The following is a 21329-nucleotide window of genomic DNA, read 5'->3' as shown; positions in this document are numbered from 1 at the left end:
TTTTAATGCCGATATCGGCCGATAATATCGGTAGGCCGATAATATCGGACATCCCTAGATATTATCGATTAATTCGAATGAATGATTTAGGACGATTTTGAAAAAACAAAATAGATTCAAAAAAATATATATATTTTTTTTTAACAAGTCACCTTTTATTTTACAAAAAGTGATGTTTGGTGAAAGTTAGATTTGCACTTTATTAATCTTAATAGGGAAATTCATTCTTGTTTGATGATCAATAGGCACCTTTTATTTGTTTCAAGTGAAGTTTGGTGAAAAAGCTAGTTATTGCACTATTAATCCCAATAGGGACATTCATCTTTGTTTGATCAAGAGTAACCTTTTATATTATATATATTTTTTTTTTAAGTTGATTTTTAAGTTGATCCAAGAGGGCAAAGCAATGCAAGATCAATTCAACTTTGTTTGCCCTAATGTGGAATTGGATCATTATTTGTCATTCAAAACTCACTACCTAGATACTACTAGGAGCTAGCTGAATGGGACATTGCCAAGAACAGCTGTGCAATTTACCCCTTTGCTCAAAATCAAACCGCCAGTGATTATTCTTAATTCAGACAAGCTATGAAGGCAGAATTGTTGTAGAATTGTATATTATCTGGCATAAAACAAGGGTTATGAATAGATGGTTCTTAAATCAGAAGAGTGATCAGTGCTCCGTTAGGATACATCCACCAAAGAGATTTTCCATGCTATGTGATTTGCAGCACATTTGCAGTGCCCGAGGAAGACCATGGGGGCCCCGATTAAAGATTCAGAATGTGTTTTGAAAAGGTGGTCTACAAGATGATACTGATTCAGCTAGTCTAAGTCCGTCAAGCAGGTAACCTTTTGTCTTGACTAGGTTGTGGAATAAGGGCAAGACAGATGGGATGTTTGGCCGATATTAATATTTGGGAACTTTAAACATCCATTAGCTGATCCGTTTTCCTGGCTTCCTTGGACAACTGGTCCCACATTTTCAGGAACTATGGAACTTAGTATTTCTATCCGGGTCCCTATACGAGTGAACTGCACTGAGCATTTTGCCAAGTCGTACAAAGATGTATTCAACTGCCAGGGCCTGTTGCTGGGTCCTAATGTCACATCATTGGGTTACAATATGGTTGCATCAACAAACAACAAAGCATGTGAGCAGAATCTTTTTGTTTACTTACAGGACCGTGGCTGACAACAGCAAATGCTGAGGTTACATTTTGCTGGTGTATTGCTGAGGACACCAAGAGAGTGCAGTGTGAAGTCGGATCGGATGAGCGGTTCTCGAGAATGCTGCAAGTGACAGTGACCTCAGCTGTTCCACAATGATTCAAGCAGCACTTCCAGGGACCAAACAATCCTCCAGTTTCGACTCCGAAAAAACGCACACCCTGACAACACTGCAAGCAGCAATGGATTGTTGTGTAATTCATTGCTAGCTCATTTGTATTTATTAAGCGATCTGCCTTAATCACTGATCACATTCTCTGACCCTCAAAACATAGGTAGACACTCGTTTTCTCATGTTTCGCCTGCCTAGTTTTTTTGCCACTAATTTGCATATTTTAAGAGTAGGATTGCCACTGGATTACTTTGAAACATTTCCTAATCACATTATCTGATCCTCAAAACATAGACACTTTCTTTGTCATTTTTACTTTCCTGGTTAGAGCTATTGGAGAAAATTGGCCATTTTGCTATGCAAATTAGAAGGTCCGAAACTAAAGATTTTGCTTGGAAACCAGTTTTATCGGATTCAGCATACCGAAAATACCCCAATTATGCTAAAAGATCTGGTTACGAACTTTACCCCAAAATGCTTGTAGAGCCTTTTATCAGAAATCCCCCTAGACGGAATGTGTTAAAATTTGGGAAATGTATTTGTGGCAGGCCTGTTTGATAATGTGGTGTGGGCTGCCACAAATAAAAGCAATGTATGGGAAACACAATAATCCAATATTCATGTTAAGTCACATTTTACTTTGTCACAAGAACTTTTGTAAAACCTAACATTTAATAATAATAATGCAGGACCTGTTCAGAGGTCTTTAATTGGCATGCAATTATCCTCAATGTTTAGCGGTTAGCACACACGGTTAGCACACACACACCGGAACACACACGCATGTATTGTCTTTGTAGGATCGCCGATGCGATTCATCTCTGCGCTTAACCCATCCCGTCGTCCTTCCCCCCAAGGGCAGCCGAGAGCAGACAGGCGTCGGCGAGGGCCGCGCCCGGGGACCAATGTGAACTAAAGAGTACAAGGTTTACACAACAGCCCCACACCCTTTTTTATTTTATTTGTACCTGTACTACCTGCTGTCAGCTGTTATCTCTATCTGTGAGCTTGATTAGCTAGCGTTAGCTCCGCGGCTAATCTTAGATTACCCTGAATTAAATCAATGACTAGGTTCTAGGGGTGGGACGATACATCGATCCAGATCGATATATCGATCTATTATCAATAATCAAATAGGATCGATGCAACGTAAAAAGATCGATTCATATTGCGATACTCTTATTTTGAAAATCCCCTCGTGAGCATATCCGCCCGGCCGGAACAACATTAGCTCAGCGCAGCTCCCTGTGTAGACGTTAGTATTGCTTCAGAGTCCGCCTATTTTGCCCGAAATAAGTGCCTGTTGTTTTTTCCCCACAAGGGGTTAAATGCATCTAACATGCTTTCCATCCTCTCCATTCCTTTATGCCCAATATGTCGCGTTAAATACCGAAATGAACGTTGCGTTAGCGTGAGCTAACTATGCTAAGCACTGCAGCTAACCATGAGAGGAGAGGAGAGGGGACTTGGGAAAGAGCAAGGGTGGGGGCACTGGGCAGTCTACCTTTCTGTGGGGGACTGGGTTGCGTGAGGGGCATTCTGTGTGTGTGTGTGTGTGTGTGTGTGTTACTGAGGATGGACAGATAATGTTGATATTTAAACATGAATACATAATATATGTATTCATGATCATCATGCAACATAAAACAATTGTAGGAAGTTTGGGAGAGGAAAGGGTTTTAGCTTGCGTGTTGTGAGTTCCAAAACATTTTACTTAAAGTTTAAAGCTCAATATATAAAAAGTTAACAGGAGGTCTATTTGTATTAAAAACAATAGATTGTTTTTCATTTAAATGTCTGGAAGAGCTCAAAAATAAAAACATCAATTGATATTTCCGTAGCCTTTTTTTAGTTGATCTAAATGTGACTGATTGTGTTAAATGGGCACATAATATCGCCTCATATCGATCGCAGGCACCTGAATCGAATCGTATCGTATCGTATCGTGGCAGACTTTGTGATATCGGCAAATATCGTATCGTTGTCCAAAGAATCGATATCGTATCGTATCGTGATGAAACTGGTGATTCCCACCCCTACTAGGTTCTAAAACATTGGAGTAGTTTTCACTGCACATAGAAGCAGCCAAACAGTGAATCAAATAGTCTGCCATGGCTACTACATGCGTGGCGCTAACGTTATGCGCAACTGTCGGGAAAACCTGCCATCGATAAGAGGAATCGATAGTCACGGAGGCATGCGATTCCAGGAATCGGACAATTAGGAACCGGCTCCCAACGGGAACCGGTTTTCGATTCCCATCCCTATTCCAGAATAATTAACACCACAGTAACTCCCCTCCATTTATCACACTTCTTTGTATCCTTCTCACTACACTCTTATGCTAAACCCCAAACCACCATTCAGATGCAACGTACGCTCCCCGTCTCCACCCACCCTCTCCTCTGATATCCTGTCAGCCCTACCCTTGAGTGAGACTTTCTCTGCTCTTCCCCCATATATATACGGCAACCTGGACGTTTCAGCCCTCTCAACCTCCTTCGACAAGCTCCGTCTCTTGTGAACATTCTCAAAAACATTTACTGCCAAAGCCCCTTTCTTTCACCATAAGATTGAGGCCTCGGCTAAGAACCTCCACAAACTGCACCAGGGCTGTACACTGCGACGAGATGATCGCAAATTGCCCCTTAATTTTGCCGTTGCGAGTGAAATATTATATCTGGTAGCAACGTTGCGAGTAGTGATTTCAACCCTTCATTCGCATTTCACTCCTAAATTAATCCATACAAATTGGATAAAAAAATTGTAAAACATTAGCCTACAACCAAGGCTGTACAGTGCGACACGTCGTGGTGCTATGAAAGAATCTGTCTGCAATGAATGAACTTACTGCAATAGCCTGAGTGAAAAAAAGATTTGCGTGGAGTGAATCTGGGTCACGCTATATACTTGGTACTAGGGATGCACGATATTGATTTTTTGACACCGATACCGATAACTTTATGCTCCTCAGGCCGATAACCGATATTTATTGTATTATAAAAAATGTAATGTATATTTTTTTTATCAACTTTTTTTTTTCAACATGAAACAAAACATATCACAATACAATAATAATACATAAAAAGACTTCCCAGGACAATAACTTAACACCAACTTAAATGTGACCTAACCAGACAACAGAAACAAAAGCCAAGACAACAGTTTTGACTGATAAAGTGACCATATTTATTTTTCCAAATGAAAATTCACAATCCGTCAACAACTTATAATACATCCAACCTAAGACGCTCAAAGCTTTTTGTTCTTCTTTTTTCAAAGCGGAGCCTTGAAAAAAAGGCTTTGAGTGGACACATCACCACCACAACAAGTCACCTGCAACAAGCTAGAAGCTAGAACCTAGAAGCTGCTGTGAATCCAAAGCCAGCTATTGTCGAGTCGTTTGCTAAATTAAAGAAGTTTGACAGAAATGACCCAAGCCGCTAGCTTTTAAGCAGTCCTTGGTGGTGCAAATTAACCTGGCTACTAGAGCTGCCGCGGTATTGATGTTTTCCTTACCGCACAAATTTGCGAAATATTTCCTACCGCCGCGGTTATTACCGCACGCACACAAAAAAAATTTAAAAAAAAGTTTGAATGCATTTTTTTTAGTAGTCTACTCTTTATAGCATATAGCCTGCCTCTAGTCTAAATGTCTATCTTTAGAGGATGACTTTGCAGCATGAATATTGTTTGGGATTCGGCAAGCACGCATTCGTTATTGAAAGTGAAACACGGATTCGAAGTTTCCCCTCTGGTCGTGCGCCGTTCACTCGGCGTCGCAGGCAGGGGTGGTTACCCCCCCCGACCCTTTCTTCTTCTTATTATTATTATAAAGTTACTACTTTATAATAAAGGCATTCGTTTTGTGGCATTAACGTTATATAGTTACACATTCAATAACATCAGCGTATTTACCGGACCATAGCAAGGCAAGAAATACTCAATTCATATCTCAGTTCCTTTCTTTGCTCAGAGCGTGCCGAGTTGTCCCATTCTGCGGTCTGTTAATAACGTTTTCAATCAGACAAGTGTATAGAACGAAGGGCTTTTATTATAACATTCGTTGCAGACAGTAAAATCATTATGTCTCGTTTAGTACTCCTGAGGAGCGATGGTAGTCCACTCCGGCGGGGAGCTAAAGCTAACGTTATTAGCCGTGTTGTGATGAGCTCTGATCCAACGTGTGACGCGTCTCTCTTCTGACCAATCAGTGGTCTGTAATGTTTCACGTGACTTTTCTGGTACCCAATAGGGTCGCTTGGAACCTCGATAGAGTAGGGTATATCTGCAGAGCCGCAAGCCCAACGAGAGGAGGGTACTTTATTATTATTATAAAAAAACAGCGTGATGCGGTATTCAGCCTACTCTTGCGGTGGGTGTGATGTAACCGCGATACCGCGGTAATGCAGTAATCGCGGCAGCTCTACTGGCTACTATGGAGCAATAAGTGACTGCGTTCAACCGAGGGTTGCATCACAGCCATGGAAGGGGCTAGCTTTGCTTAGCTCCACGCATCGTCGTAGGCTTCTAAGTTAACACAATAACACACCATCGTAGCGGTGGTGATGCCGCAGGTGACCCGTCAGGCTGGATGTATTACAAGTTGTTGCCCTTTTCCCTCCTTGTGGAACTTCTGCATTGCATTTATTACAAATAGCAAGCAATCTTTTTCCTCTGAAATTCCGAGTACCGACGCGGCCATCTTTGTTTTTAACGTCCGCGCTGATTCAGAAACTTACGTGCCTACGTCACAGCCAAGAAAGGGAGCGCTGGATTTGTGTAAAACGCCCTGTTCCTAAACCACACGCTGTCAGTCGTACCACAGTACTGGCAAAACGGGATGAGCCTACAGTCAAAACAAACGCACTTCATTCCAATTCACCCACACAGCATTTTTTTTTACCAAAAAATATATTATATTATCGGAGCTATTAATAACGTTATCGGGTTTATCGGGATGACGTCATAATTGCTGATATCGGCCCGATAATTATCGGCCCGATAATTATCGTGCATCCCTACTTGGTACTTGTAGTCTATCGTGCGATTAAAGACCATGTCCCTGGCTGCGTAGAGTCTATACATCCAACACCAAATCACATAATTCCTAGCGAAACGAAACTGAATGTGGCCGCTTCCTTTCAATAATAATATGGCTCTTGCTCTGCAAGAACAACGGAGTGGATAATGGATATGATATCATAGGGCTGGGCGATATAACGATAACTATAAATATCGCGATATATTTTAATAATCGATATCGAACATCGAAATAAAATAAAAAATCGAAAAATCGTTTTTTTTGTGACCTGCAACAGGGCAGTTTTAAAACCAGAGACAGTGGACAGACTTGTCTTTCTTGCATGCAACTTAAAGTAATGGCTTTGCTTGTCCAAATGACAATACTGACCAAATTGAGATTTATTTTTCTCTTGTCCATTTATTTTGTTTGCTTTCTAATTTAAAATACAGTTTGAAACCGTCTGTACACAGTAGGCTATGTGTGCTAGCAGAACTAGACTCCAGTCACAAGTCACGGTGCACATGTGCGGTGGTTTGTCCACCAAAAAAGCGCCAAAAGATCGAAAATAAACTAGCAGAGCCAGAACTGTTCAACTCCCCTGGAGCCACAGCCAGCAGAGAAGCCAGTTTACTTTAGCTTTTAAACCAGCTGCAGCCTGAGAACTGGAGTGTGAGGGGATGTAACACTAAAGATGGCGGCAATGACAAAGAATTGCTGCAAAATAAACATACATCTGTTGTTAAAAATTTTTATTTTTTAATACTTATACCAATTCGATAATTATCGATATAGAGAAATATGATAACATTATCATATCGTTATCGCAATATGATTTTTTTCCATATCGCCCAGCCCTATGATATCAGTCCATCTTATGACAACCACGTCCGATGTGGAGAGATGATAAGATGATGATTGACGTGATGATGTGATGATTGATTGATGGGGACACGGAAAATTCTAACGTTCAGGTTCAGCCATGCATTACGTGAGTACCCCACTATTAGGACGTGAAATACTGTCTACTTAAATTGACACCGGGGATCAATAAAGTATCAACCTATCTATCTAATAATGAGACAATATGCAAATAAGATAATACTAATAATTGTCGGTAGTGATGCACGATATATCGGCCGCCGATATAATATCGGCCGATATGGCAGTTTTTTTACACATCGGTATCGGACCGATATCAAGATAGGACCGATATTAAAAAAAAAAAAAAAAAAACGTTTTTTTTTTTTTTTTACATGTTTTGGCCTTAAATAGTTTCAAAATATCAGTCATTTCTGAAAATAAGTTACAAAAGTAAAAAAAGTATGCGTTTTGGAAAATAGCTCTTTATTTGATTATCATAAAAAAGTGTTTTCTATACAGAGATATCGACATCGGTAAATATCGGTATCGGCCAGAACAGCAATATTAATATCGGTTATCGGTATCGGCCACGATTTTCACATCGGTGCATCACTAATTGTCGGTTCCCCGTATATGAAATGAAAGTGGCTTGCAACTTTACTGCTGGTAAAATAAAATCACTGTTTATTTCTCGTTTTGCATAGTATTACATTCCACTTCTATAAACAATCAAAGTCCTACCGTAAGAGCCTCATACGGGTCAATTAAACCTTTTTTATTAGTCTTTCCTTCGAGCTAAGCTGGACTGAACATTTCACTGTCAAAAGCGCAAATGTAAATAAGGTTGGGTCGCAACACTGTTTTCAAAATAAAGGTCACATATACAAATACCTCTCAATTCTTATAAAAGAAAAGTCCCGGATATACATAAACATTAATTGGCATAGATCTCTATAAACGGCCCAACACATTGATCACTTTAGGCACACACTGAAACCAGTAACATCACAAATATGAAGCAGGTAATTACCCATACAAATAATAAACCTTTCATGGGGTTATTTACAATAATAATAATTCATTTGATTTCTAAAGCACTTTTCATTGTGAAACAAATGTATGCAGAGTTTCTTGTCCTCCTGATTAATGCAATGGTGTGTGTGTTGTGATGATCTCATTCAAGGAGCACTACACAAGCGCGCGCACAGTCACACACACACAGTTTGTTGTTTTTGTTCTATTAGTGATTTACACACTCTCAGTTGGTTCATTATAAAAGATACAAACCTGAAAACAAACGCACTTAAATGTTAAATAAAAGGACCACAGTAATGAGGCAGGAACAACATATTTTTTAATAATGGTAAAATTGTTATTTAAAAATTTGCCCCTAAAAAATTTTTTTTGTCCCTAAATTTCTCATTTAGGGGCAAGTGTGCCCCTAGTGAAAAAGCTTAGCGTACAGCCCTGTGCACGCGCCACCACCCTCCCCCTCGGCCACTCTCTCTGCGGAAGACTTTGAGAAAAAGGTAGAGAACACATACGCAGCTGCTTCTCCCAACCCCCACCCACTCCAAGTGCTGAATCAAGAGCCTCATCTTTCTCTCCCATCAGATGCCGAAGCATTGACACGTTGAACCGTCCCACTACATGCCAGCTGGACCCAATACCCTCCCCACTCCTCCAGACTATCGCCCCCTGGTGGAATAAAATAATCTATGCACTCACTGGTGTTTAGTATACTGCGTAGAAGAACGTGCGCGGACTGATGACGACATCAACTCGAGACATTCAGTTGTTTTGGTTGTTTGAAATCACGCGGCATAATCACAAGAAACATTCATTCAGACTGTGTTGGATATAACAAAATGGATTTATATGGATTATGGACTTAGACACATTCATGGAGAATTCAAGCCGGGACCACAACGCTTCTCAAAGGGTTGGCTCGACACGCGACGGCTCTCCAACTCGTCTCCGTTCTACCGCAGCAAAACAAGTGAGTCTATTAATAGCCCGTCCGTCGGCACCGGGCATAAGAAGTTAATTAAACTTGACAGAAATTATATCGACGATAATTATCGATATCGAGTGATAGGAAAATTATTTTATTATTTTATTGCGATAACGTTTTGGGCCATATCACCCAGCCCTAGTAGAGGCTATCACATGCTTCCTCCGACACATGTGTAGCCAATCAACCGCTTCTTTTCACCTGGCAGCGCAGACTCTCACTGAGAGGGTGTAACGTGTGGAAGGATCACACTACCCCCCTTAGATCCTTTCCTCGCTGAGCAGGAGCCCCGGCCGAACTGTAGGAGTCGCTGTTTACAACGACCAGGACCCACCCACCGGCTTTCACACCCTCTGTAACACTGCCAATTGTGTTAGTACGACGGCCGCCCAAGACGGAAGCAACGCCGAGAGCTGGGCTCGATACCAGTATCTCCTGCGTGGTGGCGAGCGCCTTGCCCACTGCGCCACCCGGCTGCCCCTAAAGCGTAACATATTGATGTCTTGTATACAGTTATGTCTAGGGATGGGAATCGAAAACCGGTTCCGGTTGGGAACCGGTTCCTAATTGGCCGATGCCTGGAACCGTGTGGCTCCCGTGACTTTCGATTCCCTTATCGCTGCCAGGTTTTTCCTAGTTGCGCACAATGTTAGCGTTAGCATGTAGCCATGGCAGACTATTTGATTCATTAAGGGCTCGAAATTGCCTGGGTTTTGGTAATATGCTCCCGAAATGCTCCCGCTGTTTGGCTACTTCTATGTGCAGTGAAAACTACTTGAATACTTTAGAACCTAGTCATTGATTTAGTTTAGGGTGAGCTAAAATTAGCCGCGGAGCTATCGCTAGCTAACGTGAGCTAACGCTATTTAATCAAGCTCACAAAGAGAGATAAACAGCTGACAGTGGATAGTACAGGTACAAATACAATAAAACAGCGGGTGGGGACTGTTGTGTAAACCTTGTACTCTTTAGTTCACATATAATAAGAGCCGGACTGTTTGTTTACTAAGTCTCTACTCTGAGTCTGTCAGACAGGAAGTACCATGGTGCAACATACAAATGTGTCCGTGTAGCAACACAAGCCAATACCTTACAGCAGGGGTTCCCAAACTTTTCAGGCCGGGGCCCAGAAAATAAGGTGTCAGAGAGCCGCGGCCCAATGCACATCGTCTGGCTTTTTTCTCCAGGCGATCGATTTTTTAAGCCAAATATCACTTCAATCCTATTAAGTTAGTTCAAGTTAGTTATTCATTTATATGTGCTATTTATGAGAGGGCTAACTTGTTGCAAAATAATATTGATAATAATAATAGCCTCATTAAAATACTATTGTTGCTTCGGTTGTTTTCAGCGTTTTATGTGCATAATCTGTTATTTAGTTTGAAATGTTTGTTGAAATAAGTAGATTTTTCGTTTTTGTTTATTTATTAAGTTAATATAAAACCATATAGTCACATTTTAGAATACAATAGAATAGAATTTTAGAATACAACTAGAAACACTGTCCTGGCCTGCTTCTAAGTTCAGTGGCCTGACAAAAAAAAAAAAAAAATGTTTTTTTTTTTTTTTTTTTAAATCATCTCGCGGCCCATCCGTGGCTGCTCGCGGCCCGCCTTTGGGTCGCGACCCCGACTTTGGGAACCACTGCCTTACAGGACAGGGTGCCGGGGAGGGAGCTCTGTGTGTCTGTGTGAGACAGAAGTCAGAGGAATAACGACCCGTTATTCAATAGATTAAATTAGTTTAAGTAAATACATTTTAAGAGAATCTCAAATACATTATTTTATTTAAGTGTAGGCTATAGTTAATGTTTTATTTTTTACAGTTTTTGTATTTTTCTGACATGGTAAATGGCTGCTTTTTTATATAGCGCTTTTATCCAAAGCGCTTTACAATTTGTTCCTTACATTTTACCCAATCACTCACACATTCACACAACGACAGCGGAAGCAACCATGCAAGGTGCCAACCTGCTCATCGGGAGCAGTTAGGGGTTAAGTGTCTTGCTCAAGGACACATCGACACGCTGCCCGGGAGGAGCGGGAATCGAACCGGGAACCTCCGGATTGCCAGACGACTGCTCTACCTCCCGAGCCACTGTCGCCCCTGACATGGGGGCTCAACAATAAATGACAATCAGAAATGTCAAGTTGCATGTTGTTATTCTAACCAGCTTAGTTCTGTTGCATTTCCAATTTATTTATTTAAATTATAAATCGATCAGGTATCGATAAGAGAATCGATAAAGAATCGAATCGATAAGCAGAATCGATAATGGAATCGTATCGATAAAATCCTATCAATTCCCATCCCTAGTTATGTCCCTGTAATTTACTACTATATAATATGTCTGATACTACTCTACTACACTAAAGAAAGACTGTAGCACTCGAGTTCGACACTGTTTGACAAACAATGTTACTTACCATTAGCTGCCAGAGTTGTACCCTTCCTGCTGACTTAATGTACAGAACTTGTAAATTTGCTTTGGATAAAAGCATCAGCTATATGACTAAATGTAAAACAAAGAATGAAGCTTTAATTATTCTAGGCCTACTACTAAAGCTTTGAAGCCCAGAATAATGGAAGTCGACAGCCCAAGTATTAGAGCATCTCTACGGTCATATCGTTCCAGGTGTTATTCAAAATCTCCAACTTAATTTGTCTCATCCTGTGATGCAGACACCCCTTTACTCTTTTATGGTGAGGGGACCGACCAGAAACAGGCCTGTCAACATCACAAACCCTGAACGTACGTTTGATTGATTGGAAATTTTATTAACCGATTGCAGAATGGGTAACATTTTGTTTGGGGTTGGGTAGGCGTAGGCGGGTGGGGGGTAACTGTACATTGGAGGGGGTTGGGTTAGGACATTTACTGTACATTGGAGGGGGTTGAGTTTAGACATTTACAGGTGCCAATTTCGAATTGCAGTCTCCCGTAGGTGCTCTTTGAGAGCGGTTTTGAAAGTGGGTAGTGATTCACTCCTTTACAGCTGTGTGTAGGGCGTTCCACATTGATGGTGGCATAATTGCGAAACGTGTTTAGTCCCTTGTTTGAGCCGAATCTGGGTTTAACATGATTTGTGGAGCTTCCTCTGGTGTTGTGATCGTGGTATTCACTGACCTTTGGGAAGTATTTCGACATTTACATGGGTACCTTAGTGGTGTAGTGTATCTTGTAGACCAGGCCCATTGCAAGTTGCTGTACTGTCGTCTACTCTAAGCCATCCTAGGATGTCAAAGTGGGCAGGGGTGAGGTGGGTTCTAGGAGTAAGGTCAACGTTACCTACCTACCTAGGGTATATTCTTTCTTACGAATTCTATTAAATTGATCACCTTTGGGTCTCTACGCCCTTAGGGTGACGTTAAAAGCACAATACACACACGTTAGCTAACAAAGGCAATCGCTAGCTTAGCAGATAACATTAGTAGTAGCATCAGTGTTAGATTAACGTTAGCATTATCCCAGACCACCTATTATTGGCATGGCCGAAGCTCTACTGTGATGAAAACACAAGCTATATAATGTCCACCTGGTCGCTAGGTTTAGGTTTAACTACCTCTCTAGTGGCAGCCTGTTAGCTACTAGTTAGCATAGGGCTGGTTCGCCAGTGCTCCACTACTACTAGTCAGAAATCAGTGATTCTAGCACGCAAAGTCCTTATTTAGCTGTCAATCCATGACCAGACAGTTATTATGTAACTTACCATGCAATCTTGATTACTTGTATAATCCTTTAAATGTACAGAGAGGTCCACGTCCAACGTGATGTGTTCGACGACAGCTAGCAGCTACTAACCGTCGGTTAGGCCCCACAGTCAACACAGCACGGCCCTCTTCTTCGCTGATTATTTTACTCTACGGCAGACTAGACTCCCGTCCGTTAGCGCGTTGCTGCCCCCCGCTGTTTTAATTCAAGTACTGCGCAGTGTTCTTCTTCTTCTTTGGAGAAGTGTTGCATTTTACTGTCATTGATTGATTGAATTGATTGAAATTTGTATGAACAGATTGCAGAATGGGCACAGACAACACAGTACACAGCTCAATGCAGACCAGAGAAAGACTTTCGTCTTGTTTACATCAGGGTCCCCCATTTTCAATTCATCATAACATATATGATTATATGACAGACATACAGATAGACAGTACTGTTACATCTAGACATTTATGACATACCAGATCTACAAATACAGTACTGTTTGTGATACAAAAAGGGTCTAAAAAAAAGAGAGTGGGGAAGAAACTACGTTGGAGGAGGTTGGGTAGGTGGGGTGGAGAGGGGAGGGGGGTTGGGTAGGCGGGGTGGGGGGGTGTAGAGCAGTATCCTATCTTTGGTAACCTCTGCATTGACAATGAGTGTGCAGGAGTGGCGACTATCGCCATCTAGTGGTTGCGTTAAAAACTACATCAATCACCAAAATTGCTCACTTGAAATCTGAATAAAATCAGAATAAGAAAGGTCAAGTAGTTTACACATAGATACAAGGAATTTGATTTGGTCGTTTGGTGCGACATTAATGGACAGACAATTACCGTAGAATAAAATGAAAGGTAGAATAAGATTAAATGGAATATAAACTAAATTGAAATAGAAGTACAATATAATATAATTATAAAATAAAATAGGCCAGGGCTGTACAATTGTGCACGATGTGGTAGAGTATATAGACTAATAATTACCTGTGACCCCCGTTTCCATCAGGGGAGTTGATGTGGACATGGTTGAGGTGTACAAATACCTCGGTGTGCACATCGACAACAAACTGAACAGGTCAAAACACGCAGAGGCACTGTACAAGAAGGGCCAGAGCCAACTCTACTTCCTCAGAAGGCTGAGATCCTTCAATGTCTGTACAAGGATGTTGAGGATGTTCTATGAGTCGTGGTGGCGGGCGCCTTCTTGTACTCTGTGACCTGCTGGGGCAGCGGACTGAGAGCGGGGGACACAAACAGGCTGGATAAGCTGGTCAGGAAGGCCAGTAACGTGGTAGGGGTGGAGCTGGACTCTCTAGCGAGGGTTGCGGAGAGGAGGAGCCTTGCTAAGCTACAGGCCATCAGGGAAAACCCCTCCCACCCAGTATACACAGACTTGGCGGACAGGAGGAGCAGGTTCAGTGCCAGGCTCACACTACCTAAATGCAGCACAGAACGGCACAGGAAGTCCTTCATTCCAACAGCCATCAGACTATACAATGCATCACTGTGCCTCACTGCATCACTGAGCACAGAGTGACAGTTACCATCTTCCTGGACTTAGTTTGAAACAGCACTGTGCAATATTACACCTACTGTACCTCAGTATATTTTTACTGTATTTATTTACTGTATATTTTATTCCATTTTTATTCTATTTGACTCTACTCTTATCTTAGGCAACTTGATTTGATTTGTTTATTATTCTTATTCGTGACCTGTTCTGTCTAAATGTTTAAATGTTGAGCGATTTGCAGTGTCAAATTTCTCACAGGATAATAAAAGTATTTCTATTTTATTCTATTCTATTCTATTCTATTCTATTCTATTCTATTCTATTCTATTCAATTATATTCGAATAGAAAGGAGAATAAATAGAATATAATGAATAGGCTACCACAGTCATATTACTTGTGGTAAGGACTTGTATTGTTGTTTTGCGTTTTGTGTTCCCCCTTGCTGTGGCAGCAATGACCTTGTCGTTAAGGCTCTGCACAGCTTTATGTTGGGTATGAAATTACAAAGGTACTACCTTTCGTAGTACCTTTATTTCAACTCGTGAGACATCCTCAGTTACAGCGACAACTTGTTCATACTTCAGAAGTATAATATTTAGATTAGGTCCCCAAAATGAATGGAAGTGAATGAGGAGCCTGCCTGTAATTTATGCAAATGATGTGTCGTCAGCTTGTGACTGCAACTTGTTCCTGTTCGCGGACGACTCAGCCCTGCTGGTCTCTGACAAGAACAAGTTACAAGTTGAAAAAGCCCTCAGCTCGGAACTCGGCAGAATCTGCACCTGGCTCGCTGACAACAAACTATCATTACACCTGGGTAAAACAGAGTCCATTCTCTTCGGTTCAAATAACAAACTCAGCAAGACCGACGGCTTCTCAGTTACAGTGGGTGACAATATTGTCACAAGGAAAGATGAAATTACCTACCTGGGTTCCATCCTAGAGGCTAATCTTTCCTGTGACAAAATGGCATCCAATGTAATAAAAAAAGTCAACCAACAAACTCGATTCTTGTACCGGATCTCCTCTCTGGTAAACAAGAATACCCTCAAGACTCTGGCAGGAGCACTCATTCAAGGGTACTACGACTATGCTTGCACCTCATGATACCAAAGCACCTCAAAGGCACTAAAAACCAAATTACAAACATCTCAAAACAAACTAGTCAGACTACTGCTTGACCTGACTCCTAGAACCCACCTCACCCCTGCCCACTTTGACAACCTAGGATGGCTTAGATTAGACGACAGAGTACAGCAACTTGCAATGGGCCTGGTCTACAAGATACACTACACGACCAAGGTACCCATGTACATGTCAAAATACTTCCCAAAGGTCAGTGAATACCACGATCACAACATCAGAGGGAGCTCCACAAATCATGTTAAATCCAGATTCGGCTCAAACAAGGGACTAAACACGTTTAGCAATTATGCCACATCAATGTGGAACGCCCTACCCAAAGCTGTAAAGGAATGTGAATCACTACCCACTTTCAAAAACACTCTCAAAGAACACCTACGGGAGACTGCAATTCGAAACTGGCCCCTACAAATGTCCTAACCCAGTTGTACAGTAAATGACCAAGTATGGCTTTGTCAGTATTCCAATGTACAGTGTACAGTGTCCCCCTACCCACCCCCTACCCACCCCCCCCCCCCACCTCCAATGTACAGCCCCCCCCCCCCCCCACCCACCCAACCCCACCCCACTTACCCAACCTCCTCCAATGTACAGTTTCTATGTCAAATGTATATACACTATTTTTCTGGACACTTTTTCTATCACAAACAGTACTGTATTTGCAAATCTGGTATGTCATAAATGTATAGATGTAGCAGTGCTGTCTATCTGTATGTCGTGTGTGTCATATATGTTATGATGAATTGAAAATGGGGGACCCTGATGTAAACAAGACGAAAGTCTTTCTCTGGTCTGCATCCCCTTAACAATTGTATGTATTGAGCTGTACTGTACTGTACCCATTCTGCAATCTGTTAATAAACTTTTCAATCAATCAATCAATCAATCAATCAATCAATCAATCAATCAATCAATCAATCAATCAATCAATCAATACATTATATTCATTTATTATTAAAGAGATTTGCACTACATTCATACCTCATTTGCAATTGCACCTCAAAGTTTTGTACCTCATTTTCTGCATTGTACCTCAGTTTACTCACTGTACTTAGACTGTACCTAGGTTGTTCTTTACATTGTATATTGTACTGTATATTGTATAATTGTATAATCCTCTTTACTTACTTACTTTTTTTTTTTTTTTTGGCTTACTTTCTTACTTACTTTTTTACTGTATGAAGCACACTCTCAGGGGCTCATACAGAACCAAGCATTTCACCGTAAAGTATGTGTATTATATTGTGATATTTAATAAACAAACTTGAACTTGATACTGCTAGGCCATTTCATACGTTTATTGAACAATTTGGTGGGGAAAAAACCCAAATACATTCTTCAACGTAGGATATCTATTTAAGGTTTTAAAATACATCTGGAGGGGGTCTTTAAAAGCAGCTCTGCTAGGTAACCACAGAACTAATGCAAGTCGGTGTGACCACACTCCAGTCTGTACAGGCCCTGAAATACACTCTGAGACGTACTTCACAGAGAGCACCCAGCGTAGATTTGAGTATTTATTTCAGGGCTTGTCTGTGCTGGTATGCTGCTGCTGATATCATTCACCCACCACCATCACCACAGCCGTGCTTCAGTTCTGTTCTGTACCATATGAGCCGACCCATTAGGAGTTTGACTGATCTGAATGTATCCTATGGGGGCTTGTTCTAGTGCTCTCTGTTTTAAATATTGCTGTTCAGTGGTGGAAGAAGTACACAGTTCCTTTACTTAAGTGACTATCTGACAGGCATACCGCAGTATGTGCGCAGTGGCGTCATTTCAGTAAAAGGCAAGGTATGGCGAGGAGGGTGTGGGGGGGGGGGGGGGGGGGGGGGTGAAGGGGGAGTTAACGGTCCGAGAGTTATCATTGTTACCCTGCGCAAGACGGTAATAAGAGACGCCATCATTAGAGGAGCGCGCAATCAAAATCTATCTACGAAGATCTATGTAAGGAGGCCATCGCTCAGCGTTTCCCCTACAAGGATGTGATGCAGAGAATGTTTAAGAGTGGTCTCAGGCCAATCTTTAACTACCCGGCACTATTATCGATCTTGGGAAAAGACGGTATTAGGCAGAGAATACGCACGCCTAAAGCCGCCGAAGATTACATAAAGCAACATGGATCTGGTCCCGCCGGGCAGGACGCAACACTGGCTCAGAACAGATAAGCCTATTCTTCTCTCTCTTTCTCTTTGTATTTTAGTAATTTTATTAGAATGACTTTACCACGGCTCAACAAAAGTAACAGATGATATGCACGCTGACAACAATAAGGCACAAGATGTTTAATATGGCTTGTAAGGCATTATATTTACAGTCTTCTGGTCTCTGTGGAGACAATAATCCAACATTGACATGATGAACATTCTGGAACATTCTGGGCTCCTCTCTCGACTGCTCAGGGACACAAAGGAATATCCCGGAAAATACTAGTAGGTCATGACCCCTGGGTAGGAAGATCATTCTGGAACATAACAGCAGTGTTTACATATTTACTAGTATTCTACAACCTTCTAGAATATAATGCACCCCTTCAACGAAGGCCTGTAAATTTAACATTAACATCCGGTGTGAATAAGCATAGGATCCAAGGACTGAAGTTTAATTAGGCTTTAAAAAAAAAAAAAAAAAAAAAAAGACATTAGCCACATCTAAATGTATAAGCACGACAAGGTTATTCTAATATTTTAAATAATTACTCCACTGATTTAGAGCTTTGCACAATGTAGCTCTAAAAGTCTCTGTTTTTCTCTTTTTTCTCTTTACTCAATTTTATTTTATCTATTTTTCTCTGATGAGTTTTATTTTAGTTCTCACTCCTTTTTTTATTTTTATCTTTTATTGTTATTTTTTTTCATTTTAAGGTGTTAGTATTTATCTCCACTCTTTTCCTTTTTTCTGATGTTTCCTACATAAGTTAGTAGAAGGTTCAAATGAATATATCAATGAAGGTATATTTTTCATTTTTCACACTATTGTTAGTACATTAATGGGAAGGCGCAAGACCAAAAGCGACATTCTATTGAATTAGAATGAAAGTTTTAGATCCTATGGCAATTAGCATAGGAAGAGTAGGATTACAAAGCTCAATTTGGGTAATCCGGTGGCCTAAGGGAGGGAGTCATACGCGTAGGATGTGTCTATGGGACACAATCCTGTACGACTCTCGGTGGGAGGGGGGGAAAGGGGATTTAACCATCTCAGACCAACCCATAACCCTAACTGAATCATTCAAGTTCCTCGGCACCCACATCAACAATAAACTCAAATGGGACATTAACACCACTGCCATCATCAAAAAGGCCCAGCAGCGCCTGTACTTCCAGTTGAGGAAGTACAGAGTCCAACAACACCTGCTGGTCCAATTCTACACTGCCATAATTCAAAGCATCCTCACCTCATCCATCACAGTCTGGTACGGTTCCACTGATAAACACACCAAACACAAACTCCAACGCATCATCAAGACAGCCTCCAAAATAATTGGCTGCCCCCTCCCCTCTCTGGACTCCATCTACACCTCACGCACAGTCACCCGCTCTGTTAAAATAGTCAACGACCCCTCTCACCCAGCACACCACTTATTCCAGCACATGCCCTCAGGTCGCTACAGGTCCATCCTAACCAGACACACACGCTTCACAAACAGTTTTTTCCCCACAGCAGTCCGAACACTGAACACCCTGGCCCGCCCCCCTTTGCACAGACGGGCAAGCATCTGTCACTGACTGACACCGTTACCGTGACTGTCCTTATTTATGTATATATGTATCTATTGTGGGATTGGGAGCAGTGGTGCAGTGCTGGTATAACTCGGTATAACGGCGTTATACCTCGGTCACTGAGGCTGAAGTACGCGCAATCGCTTTTTACATGGCATTATCCAACCGGACTCCCGGAGAAGCATGCAGCTGCAGAGCCGCAGAGCCAGCGGCGCTCTCTGGGCCGCGCGCTGACGGCCGCGCTGTGAGGCAATAGTATCCAGCTGCAGGACGAGAGCAGCCAAAAAAAACTGTGCATGCGCGTGGAGCGTTTGACCTACTGTCATTTTGCCACTGCACCACTGATTGGGAGGTGGGAGGGGGGCGTTTTTGATGTTTGATGTCTGTTTCATGTTGATGTAACCAGTGCTTAACAACCTGTACCGAAAACAATTACCACCAACCATTGTTGTGTGGCATGGTACCCGGTCCCAGAATTTGAAGTAACACTGCCGCAAACGTGACATTGGGTTGTACACAGCTCACTGACTCATCCAGACCCACTATACGAATATTCAATCTGCGGGATTGGTACTCGAGTTCGCGTATCTTAGCCGTTAGCTTATCGTTGTTTTCCTCTATCTTAGCCGTTAGCTTCTTGTTGAATTCCTCTATGGCTCCGTCGATCACCTCGAATCTCTGCTTGTGTTCGTCCAAGCAGGCTTCCACTGCTTCAGTACGTTCGATATGTTCACCCGCCGCTGCCCTTAACTCTTCGATTTTGGATTCGATAGATTCTTTGATAGCGTCAACCTTATCGGATAAGGCGTCAACCTTATCGGTTAAGGTCTTCTCCACCCCTTTTATTAGCTTAGCGAGATATGCTGTATCGTCGGAGGCGGCGGTGGCTCATCTTTTTTTGTCTCGATATCTCCTGCTCTGCTACGCACGAAACCCGGATCCAGATTTAGGTCGTCTGCAATTGATTTAGCACCCGGTCCTTTATTCTTTGGTGGCATCTTGATTCTTTCAGTCAATATAGTTAGTTGAAAATCTCAGTTGATATATACGTCAGGTTTAAACGCATTGGTGGTGTAAAAAGAGGCTTTTAAAAGCTAAATAAAAATAACGGGAGAGGAGCTGATTACCACAGCGACCTACTCCATTCTCGAGCTAAACCGGAAGTCCAGGTGAAACCGTTTCTGTAGGTACCTGAGGTGGTCCAGAGCTAAACTTTAGCCTCACAAAAATACATAACATGACCTCACAAATATAACAAATATAAACAAATCTAACAAATATCTAGTGTCAGGTCAGTCAGTCATGATAAAATATGAACTTGTTTTTCAGTCTGTGACCAGGTCTATTCTAATTGACAACTACATTAACTATTTTAACACCCATAGTATATGTTTAGTCAGCGACAGAGTATATTCAATACCATTTCCTCTCCTTCCTGCAACTCTTAACACCACATTGTAAAGCAGGCTGAGATGATCTACGATGATCTACTCGCCTGTGGTGTTGTACAGCCAGCAGTGGGCGGGGTTCAAGGTAGGAAACGGGACATAATATGTTCTGATACAGTTTGTGTTCGGTATTATAATAAATTAGGCATGGAATTTAAATGGTGGTAACCTGTACCCATGCACCCACAGTAGATGTGATGTACAGTACAAGGCAGTTTGTTATTGTTTTAACTGGCCATATCAACTACAAAATCCTGCTGCTCACCCATAACTGAACTTCCACATAAATGTACTTCCTCAATGGTGGAATGAACTTCCCACCACAATTAGAACAGCCGAATCCCGACCAATCTTTCGCTGTTGACTAAAAACACACTTCAAGTTCAAGTTCAAGTTCTTTAATAGTTGTCATACAGAAGTACAGAATACTTTCATACAAAATGCTTCTTACTGTTACGCTCCAGAGACTGTGCTAGACAAGATAGTATCAAATAACATAATAACATAATATAGCATGAATTTAGAAGAAGAAAATGAGGTCACAGTGTTCGGTATAGACA

General features: G+C 41.6%; 1 protein-coding gene across 1 annotated transcript in view; it reads right to left on the bottom strand.

The window, feature by feature from the left end:
• LOC311248159 (uncharacterized protein) overlaps positions 1–13079 on the bottom strand; it is a 28739-nt gene extending 15660 nt beyond the window's left edge. Inside the window, exon 1 of the mRNA XM_084337969.1 lies at positions 12954–13079. The gene's annotated coding sequence lies outside the window, so the exon portion shown is untranslated. The remainder of the gene's footprint in view (positions 1–12953) is intronic.
• Positions 13080–21329: the final 8250 nt, after the last annotated feature.

This window comes from Notolepis coatsorum (genome assembly GCF_963971535.1).
Source record: "Notolepis coatsorum genome assembly, chromosome: 2".
NCBI lineage: Eukaryota > Metazoa > Chordata > Actinopteri > Aulopiformes > Paralepididae > Notolepis > Notolepis coatsorum.
The sequence above is the reverse complement of the archived record's forward strand: the minus strand, read 5'-3'. Positions and strand labels throughout refer to the sequence as shown.